This window comes from Thermobia domestica, chromosome 10, assembly GCF_964235325.1.
Source record: "Thermobia domestica chromosome 10, izTheDome1.hap1.1, whole genome shotgun sequence".
NCBI lineage: Eukaryota > Metazoa > Arthropoda > Insecta > Zygentoma > Lepismatidae > Thermobia > Thermobia domestica.
In genome coordinates, this window is record NC_137463.1 from 90391085 (window position 1) to 90401253 (window position 10169).

A 10169-nucleotide genomic window follows, 5' to 3' on the forward strand; every position below is an offset into this window, starting at 1 on the left:
ATAACACGCATTCTGGTGCTTCGCAGGCGCAAATCCAGAAATGTTTTGTGGAGGGCTCCGATACTACAAAGTTCTATGTCTACGTTTTTTGAACCTTTGTTATTCTACACTCAAAAAGACGCTACGTAACTGTTAAGTACTGCTATCTATGTTTTCAAAAGAAATATAGAACTAGGTTTGCTCGTTCAAGGAAAGGAAGGGTACAGGTGAAGTGCGCCCCCGGTACAAATAGCGCCCCCGTATATCCAGAGTAAAGTGTAAACCGTCTCCTACTTTAATCTTTAGATACATTTTCTCCTAACTATGTTTTGTCTTTTGTTTACTTTTTCTCACAAATATTAAGACTCATCATATGGTTGCATGCTCTAGTAACTTGCACAATATTTCTTAACTTGAATAATTCTATTCACTGAATATTTCACTTGTAATGAAAGTGAATTATGTTTGTGATATACGTTTTACGAACTGCGGTGCAACATATCTTAGTATAAAGCAAATTGTTTGCGTTAGTTTTAGTCTAAACAAAACCTTTGTAAATCCCACCAGCCTTTTTTGAGAAGAAAGATTCAAATTGTTTTACGAACAGTTGTCATTCTCTTCCATTGTGTATATTCGTTGCATGAACACAATAACAAGCTGCTTTATTATGGGCGCCCGAAGGGGAGGACAGGGTGGGGCCCTAACCCCCCCCCGGCTCACGAAAACGTATACGTAACATAGCAAACCACGTATATTAAATACCAGGAATACCAGATGTAATATAGCAACCATGGAGATGAGCCCTTCCCTAGAAAATTTTCTTCGGGCGCCCCTGTGCTTTATGGAAACAGAGACTGTCATCATAGGTGGATACTTCCTAAGTATCGTGTTCTTGATGTACTAGTAGCAGAGTAGTAGATATTTTTGGAAATGCCGGTTTTTCGGACACCTCATCTTAATTGTGACTTTCTTACTTGAAACTATGTTCATAAATGCATCTGTCTTCATAAGGCTGCATTTGCTTTGTGTTTGCATTACACATGAAGTAACTAATTATGATGTAACGTAACAAATTGACTGTGCTTCGGTAGATAAGGAAGTCACTCACGACTTTGTTCATTAACGGGGCTATTAGAGACTTCCAGAAACAAGTTTTTGCTTACGTAGACTACTTTTCGCAAACTTCAATCGACGTAATACAGAAACACGGAAAAATCTTTTCCGATCAAGCAAATACTTTCACATAAGTCAAAATAGATGTATGGATTCGAACACTCTTTCTCGCTTGTATTAGGATGCTCTCTCTTCAATCATGACGTATCTATATACAAAACTATTAATAGATTTGTCTTCCCGTTATGTCCTTACCTTTATTCCTGTTTATAATTGAGAAAGATACACATATTTTTATTTGAAGTGACCTGTTATATAAGTGGGAAAACGTATGGTTATTCTCTCGATGAAATACCAGTCTATAGCAGGTACATGAAAACATCGTATTGACATCGTTTTCTCGCGCTTTCTCAACTGATATATTCGCCTTACGATGTCATAGTCACAAATGAAGCGATCTGCAAAATGCGCCAGTAAAATACAAGTACAAAATGTCTTAGGAATCATTTCAAGCAAGAAAATGAGGTGGAATTTTCTTTTCAACTTGAAGGATTACTGTAAATATGCACGTAAAATATACGAGGGTAAGTCAAAAATTATCCTCAATGTGGCTATAAGTTTTCTTACATATATTTGAAGATATATGTAATACTGATCTCTGTCATCATTTGTTTTATTGTTATGCTATTGTTTTCATGTTATGAAAGTTTTATTCTAATTCCTCCATTTCCCTTCCTTTTATTGTAGATGGGTCATGGTCGCTCCATTAGAAGTCTGCACCAAAGAGAAATAACGAACAGTGGTCCGTTTTTTGTGGTCGGAAGGTGTATCAGGGGACCGCAATCCCTCAAAGACTTTCGGCACAATACGGGAACAGTGCCTTGCCGCAATGGAATGTCTACAAATGGATTAATTAAAAAAAAAAAAAAAAAAGAAAAAGAAAAATTGGACGCACAGGTGTTAAATACGAGGAAGGAGTCGGACGACCATCTACGGCCACAAATGATAACAACATTGAGCGTGCACTTGACACGGTTTTGTTAGACAGACGATTGACTATTGATGAAGTGGTACATCGTCTGGAAATTAGTCATGGATCCTTATACACCTTTCGGCTACAAGAACCGGATCACTGCTTGTTTCTTTTCAACAGAAAACATTGGAAGTGTAGATTATGGATAGTCCTTAGATGTATTTGATGCCTTTTCAAGCAAAATCATCTTGATGATGTAATGGAATGGATATTTGTACGAACTTGACAAGATTAGTCATTTGGGGAAGGGTGTCGCAAAATCCAACTAATATAAATATTTAAGTATCTATAACATTTTCCTATATAAAGTCTTCATCTGAATAAACAAGAGAAAGTTAGCTTCACAATTGAAGAATATAATAAAATTATCGAAATAAGTTTTTCAATAAGGAAAATGATGTTAAGGGGATGAGTACAAAAAGTGAGCGAACTTTTGGCTCAAGTAAAACAATAAAGTAAATTTTACCAAAATCAGAAAACCTCTCCTTTATTGTAACCAGATATGTGTCAATTATTTCATAGTACAATCCTATCTTCAGACACATTTTCAATTCTTATTGTTCTACTGCGGAGAAGGTCTTCATTCATAACTCCTTTGCATGTAACTAGTTGTATCAAAATATTTTATATTATTAAAGCCTTTCCCAATGTTCTAGAGCTAGCACGTGTACCTTCACTGTACGTAGTCCCGGTGGGAGAGCACTAAAAATTTACTTTTACATTCTTTCACTTTCATTAATCATTCGTTTCCTTTACTCTAAAGGACATAACAGTTCTATTTTCTTTTCTTTTTTCACAGTCCTCTATGTCTGACGTTTTCTTTTGTAGTTCTTCAAAAATCATGTTGTCTTTTGCCATTTTATGTGCATACCAATAAGCAAACGATGGTGCACTTTTACGTTGAGCTTTGACTCAAGCTTTTAATTGTAAGTCTGCGGCACCAACTTTTCCTTACATTGGCAAGGTTTGAAGATTTTGAAAGCATATTCTATTAATGCATTTGCCTTGCGGCCAATACTAAAATCGCTGAATTAAAAAAAAAGGGGGGGGGGGATTCGACAGCTGTTTATTATGTTCATGATTTCGTTCTTTGGTTGATTTAGTTTAGCGTCCCGTTCAGCACCGAGGCTATATCAGATTTGGATTTACAGTAACGTAGAATCCGAACATGAACTTCCACCAGGAATCGAATCTGGGTCTCCCGACAAGATGTCATTTATTATAATGGCTAGAAGACTCCTTTCTTAAATTTCAGACATAGTCTTTACGAAATACAATTAATTAAGTAATTCTGAATATCACTAGATAATTCAGAAGACACTGTGCAATCTGACCAGAAAATCCCTTTACACCCGAAATAAATGTGTGGAACAGTGTGAAATGTTCTGGTACAGGGTGGCGCAGAAAAATCTGAAAGTTTGAACCTTTGAGTAGCAACACTGTAGTGTCGACAGTTCTTCGGAACCAATGCGTGGTTGTGGATGCGTTACCATTTAGTAATCATGCCGCATTGAAGTGACGCAGAACATGCTATCCCAATCAGGATCCTGCCACCCACAGTCGGGCAATTTGTCCATGCCGACCAGATGCCGCGGTCGGATTGCCGGCGCCTTTCCGCGCGATTTTCGACGAGCAAAAACAGAGTCGTTCACCAAAAGAAAGAAAAGAGAGTTAGAAGGTAATTTGTTGCTTTAAAATATGAATTAGGGCTTATATTTCCCTCGTATAAAGCTTTCTCGAAACAGTCGGCAGACAGTCGGACGACGACTGCAAAAAGACACCGCCAGCAATTTCTTGAAAAACGACGTCGGAAAAAGTTTCAATATCGCGTACCAGCGGCAACGAGTCGAATTTTGGAAAATGAATAGAGCCATTATCTTCTTTAATGGTGAAGTAAAAATTGAAACTGTCCGAAGGTTTTTCTTGTGGGTGGACACTAATTCCCTTAAATATGTTTGTGAAAATGGAGTCGGCAGAAAGTCGGCACACAGCGGACGGAACGACCTCGACAAATGATGTTTGTAAAGACGTCGAAACGCTGACGTCGTGCTGACCATAAAAAATGTAAATGTATGGAAAGAAATGTAGTGAAGGGACTGCACGTAAAGGGTATATTGAAGTAAATTTTTAAAATTAAATTACAAATACGAGAAGATCCTTGAGAAATATTTTGGAAGAAGACGGCAAACAGCGGACGGGTCGACCTCGGCAAAGATGCTAGGACAGGCGCCGAAATGCTGGCGCTTCGCCGACTAGTGAGATAATACTTGTACTATAGGACCTGCAAGCGGAACAGTATATGGTAAGTAAGTTTCACAGCTAATACAGTAAGCTGATGATCCTTTCAAAACGAGACGGAAAAGGGTCGGCAGACAATGGACAACTGCGGTAGTTAGTGCTCGTATATGCCTACCCCATTCACAATTTGCCGCCGTCGATGGCGTACCGCCTCCTACTTCAGCGGCCAGGCCGCCAACACAGGCGATGTCAAGGCGGGATGTGAGCATTTTTCGCTTATGCCGTTTTGCAGCTCTTTCCTGATGACGGCCCACCAGCGAAGATAACACCTTTGCCGCTGAAGAGCCTGATTGGAGAAATCGTCGTCTGGTCGCGCTGTATGTTCGGTTCGCGTTCTTCATTTGTCACATGGTGATGCAGTGTGGGTGGACTGCTTCAAACAAAGATTCTACACCCGAAAAAGACACGCAATAAGAATAAGTGAGTAAGATTACAACTCAAGGTACTAAATTTGGGTTAATTTGCTGTATCGCCGGACCAATTTTAGGAAATTTACCGGGTCAATTGGACAGTTTGTTCAAGTTTGTGAGGAAGAATGAGTGAAACTCAGGTAGTGGGAATAGTAAAAGTTAAGAAAATGGTTGTTTTCGATGTAAGCTTCACTGTATGTGGAGGCGGATAGACTATTTCGCGGAGAGTATACTTGTTACGATATATTGGTGGGAAACGCAGTGTGGAAATGGTGCGTGTATGTTAAGGGAATGACATATCATGTGTGAGTTATATAGAACTATTAAAAAATAGAGGGCGCGATGGCTCAGTGGTAGAGAGTTCACCTCTGGTGCTTGGGGTCCGTGCTTCTATCCCACCTCGCGCCGTGTGGACTTTGTGGTGGATAAACACCGTGCTCGTGGGTTTTCTCGGGGTTCCCCGTTTCCTCCCACTTTCTTCATTCCACCATTTCATTCATTTCTCATCATCACTGTCTCTTTTAGCGTAACCGGCATAATCGGAGGACGTAAAACTAAAAGATTTCATTTTTTATTAAAAAATAAAGAGCGACAATTAAGAAACTAGTACACAATTTTCTTCTTGAAATTGCAAAAGTTTACAAGCCTTAGTTTTGAAGGTAAGTGGTTTCTAACTCAACGGCAATGTATTTCTGCACAGTGTACGAAAGCTGTATTTTATGTTTACAACTGAAGCGTTACTAGTATGAAACCATAACAAGTGATATTGAAATATTTGATTGCCAAAGCCCACATGTTTTCACTACCCTCACTTACGCCTATACTCACCGTCGCTGACACACCTGCTCCCTTCGGACATTCTATCGCGTGGGCCCACCAGCGTTTCCCTGCCCTGTCTCAGTTATATAGCATTCGTGTATTTTAGTGGCCAACTAGCACAGGTTGGTTTGTGTTATTTGCACTATAGTTTTCCCTGCCCCTAACCTAATGTAACGTAATCGAACTAACTTAATGTAATCCAACCAAATATAACCGATTGGAGTACGTTTTGGTACCTTTTTTTTTCGATTTTTTAAATTGGTCCTGCAATACACCAGTAATTCCCTAAATTTAGGTTAGGATAGTTTGAATAATTTTCAGATTAAGAGCTCTGGCTTACTGCTAGAGGTGATAACTTGATTTTGTCTTTTTGTGAATAGTTGTTGCATAAAAAAAGTGACCCGCAACGTTTTATTATGGTAAAAATACTTAATAAAGCGAGGCGATATACAGGCTGCACCCCTATAATACAATCAAAAGAAGGCTATTTCCAAGCAGAAATCCATACTCCAAGGGAAAAACGTCAACGCGGTGAGTGGTAGGCCCGGTTTGAATCTCTCTGCCACCACATACCTTTTATTACAATATTTTTATTTATAATTTTTACTTCATTAATTTTTATTTAAATCTCATTTTCCAGAGAAAGTGTGGCCCTTGTACTTTAAAAAATTTAGAAAATCACTTTCCGCCACATTTCTCCTTCCTTCAATCTACACGCTAGAGCGCGCGAAGAGTGGTGCGTGTTCTCTTGCGAGATTATAAAGTTAACAATTACGAAAATATCTTTAAAAAATAATGCTTTTCCCAACTTTTTAGTACAATTTTGCAGAAACTCTTTGCATCAAATAACAATAAATACATTTGGTTATGTAAAGAATCAAACAGTTCTGTATTTTCTTATTTTGGGCTCTCGGCCCGCCAGCGCAATGCGGAACGCTGGTGGCGTGCCGACTACAAAGATTTTTTTTTTGACAGGTAATTATAGTGGAACAGTAAATCTGATAAATTAAACCATGACTATTCTTTTGTTTATAGTCGCCGATTTTTGGCCATGCTCGCCAATGAAAACTGAAATTGATGTTTAAAATCCTTTTTCAAATAGTTGATGGGAAAACAACAGCCTGAAAAGTCCGTTTTCCGACGGATTGCTGTGGCTTTTTTTTTTCTTTCGAAGAAAGCCTTTGCAACGAGCAAATTTTGAATGCATAGAACAGTGTTGTTCCTAGTGGTCCTGATAGTGAAAAATGTGCATTCAGTAGGAAAATGTACTGACTGTTATAAGTTTTTCACATTAGGCCCACAGACGTCTTAATTGAATTATTCTTAACGGGCATTATTAGCTGCTTGCTTGTTATTTTCAGGTCGCTTTCAAGCATTTGTAAGTCATTCCCACATACTTTCCCTTTATATGGCACTTAAATCGTACTGAGAATTGTAGGAATGTACTGCGTATGTTCCGAGTGCAACACTGCTACCTTTTCTGTTGTTTACGGACTGCTCGGAAAGGCTACTTTCCAGTGGCGGCGCGGCGCATTTTATGCGCCTTTCCGGCTGTTTGCCGACTGTTCGAAAGGACCTATTTTCGATGTCGGCTTCCCGATTCTCCCACAGGTGGCATCCGACCTCTTGCCGCCGTCAAAAAGTGGCCCTTTGCCGACTGGAAATCAACCCTTCAGAAAGGCAAAATTTTCACTACCTTTTACAGTAGCTTTGCCTAAGTCTGCCTCCGTGCTATGATTTCTCAGCAAGGGCACAATTGCTAGTTCTGAAAGTATATAATACTTGCATGTCCCATTCAATTTCTTCTTTTTTGGCTGAGAGTGCTCCAAAAAAGCAAAAAGGAAGAAATTTTATACTGGGACACACGGTGATTTATTGGATCAACTCACCCTCTTCCAAATATCTATGGTCCAATTAGCGTGTTCCTGTGCCCAAGCGTGACGAAGTCGGCGGTTACGAGTCGTACCAATTGGGTCTTCTACTGTGGAACTTCATGCATACCATTGTACGCTGAATAGTTGCATACGATATAGGTGTTGTGCATCTACCATTGTATTAGTCACGTAATTTCCGGACACTGATGGTTCGTCTGGCTGTTACGAGCTGTTTGACACTACGGTCACCCTAGTTTTGAATTCCCTTACGCGCCTGCAGTTCCGTCTCTTGGAAACCGTTACCCTATTTTCTTCCCACTCGTTGTACACCTTTACTATACAGGAACGGGCGATCCGACAAGTATTGCTGTCTGGGTTATTGACGCACCTACTGCTCGAGTATCCACAATCATATCCTATTAGAATGCGGATAAATCCTGCACACCTCCCATCATAACTGTGCACTGTCTGCCAACGTGTAGCCTCGAGTTTGTTGTTTCTCTGCAATACTATAAGTCGGGGTGGTCATGTAATCAGCTCGGCTGCTGGCCACACTTTCTTGTATGGATGGATGGTCGCAATTCAGTGTATAATAGGAACAATATATATTTTGTCTAACCTAAAAGATGAATATAAAACCCTTTGATTTCAGCCATCAATCGTCTTTGTATCTTGTTTCATCCCTTTCAACGCGTACAATTGTCTTTTAGCCATGCTTTATGTGCGGAGTGTAGTCGTGAAACCTGCTGGAAAAAGACATTTGAGTAAACCACAAAGAAGATGGGAGGATACTATAAAGCAGGAATTTACTGAGGTAAGAACAATCCTAATTAACTTAGCTTTGCACGAAACAATAATCAGTGGTAACCTTTTGTTTGTGCGGCAACCAGCTTCGGACTTTTTAGGTCATTGAGAAACTTAGCGAGAAACCAGAGGAAATCTTAAAATACGTATTACATATGAACTGTGAAAAATGTTTTTTATAATTGGTATTCAAAAGTACATACAAAGGATGTCAAGAACTAGTGAAAGTAATTTATTGAATTAACTCATTTATTTACTACTAATAATAAGCGAAATAGTACTTTCTTTCCTTCTTGAGTACTATAGCCTTGCAGTTCACACTTTTAATAGGGATCTGTCAATATGTTCTGTGAAGCAATTTTAGCCACTTATCATAGAGTTAAGTATTTTTATTTCATAGGGAAAATAATATTCTTTGTGAATTCCTTCATCAAAAAATCGCAAGATGTTTCACAGAATAACGAAATATGGGGATTATGAAATTTAAAACAAATAGTAATATGTTTTTTCAAAGCAGTAGCGAAATTTCTACGCCATATGTAGTAGTATGATGCAATTTTTAAAAACTTTCTTATCCGGTCTTATCTACATTATCTGGTGTATTGAATATTCTAGCTTCTCCACTAGTCTCATAGCTAGCGACTATGCCTTAGGTGTATATGGTATGGGTTAAATTCCCTGTAGACGAATGAATTTCACAATGATTCAAATTCATTAATTATCTGTCTCCTTTAGCCTAAAGGGCACATAATCTTAGGACGTTAAAACTAAAAAAAAAAAATAATAATAATAAAAACTAAAAAAAATAAATAAAAAAAATTAAAATAAAATAAAAAATCATTTTGTTTTCGTACTGGTTATCCGTAAACTTCTTCAACACACATTAACTAAGATGTATAGTTGGCGCATCAATCACCAATGTCATGATTTCTCTGATCCACAGTTCGCTACTTTTTAATTCATGCACATAACGCCTCAAATTGCCTCACGACGCCGCGTGAAAAAAAAATATTTTGGGCTACTATTAGGCAGTGGCGTGTGATAAAATTTTACTTTGGGTAAGCAATCCAATGAAGCTTGCTATTTTCTGTAAACTCTAAAAATATTTAACATTGAAATTACAGCCACTGCTACAAATAATTACTAAGATACTGACTTTTGCTGTTACAGTACTCCTATTACTCCTGTATTAGTAATATTACTCTACTACTAATACAGTATTATTATTATTACTATTATTAATACAATAATAATATTAATAATGAAGCCCCTTGCGATATTCTGATACGGTACTAACTAAACGAGAGTTATAGTTTCAGCGCGTAGCAGACACTTTGGGCAGCCGCCTTCTAATTTAAGTATCGAATGCATGACTCCTCTTTGTGGACTTAGAAAAAACATTTAATGTCAGGATGTTAGAAGTGACCTGAGACAATACAAGGTTTAATTTGTGGGCGAAATAATTTACGAAACTGGCAGTAATTCTAAGTTTTGCCTGAAATACATTCAAATTACTCGAAAAAAACCCTCCACAACATCTTAACGTTTTGCTACTATCTTTTGAGCATAGTTATGCCCATCAACTACTGGCAATGTTGTGAAGAGCTTCAGCTGACGATTTTCAGAAACGCTAACGAAACCCATAGACCTTTCTTCAACTGTGCCATCGGACTCTGCGCAATGAAATACACTAGAGAACTAAGAAAAGAAAGAAAAAAAAAAACATCGGTAGTTTCATCCAGAATTATCGAAACAAAACTAGCTTTCAAAATTTGTTGCTTTATATATGAAAGTAACAAGTTAGAAAGTTTCTATTAGATCATTTTGAATTATATTAGA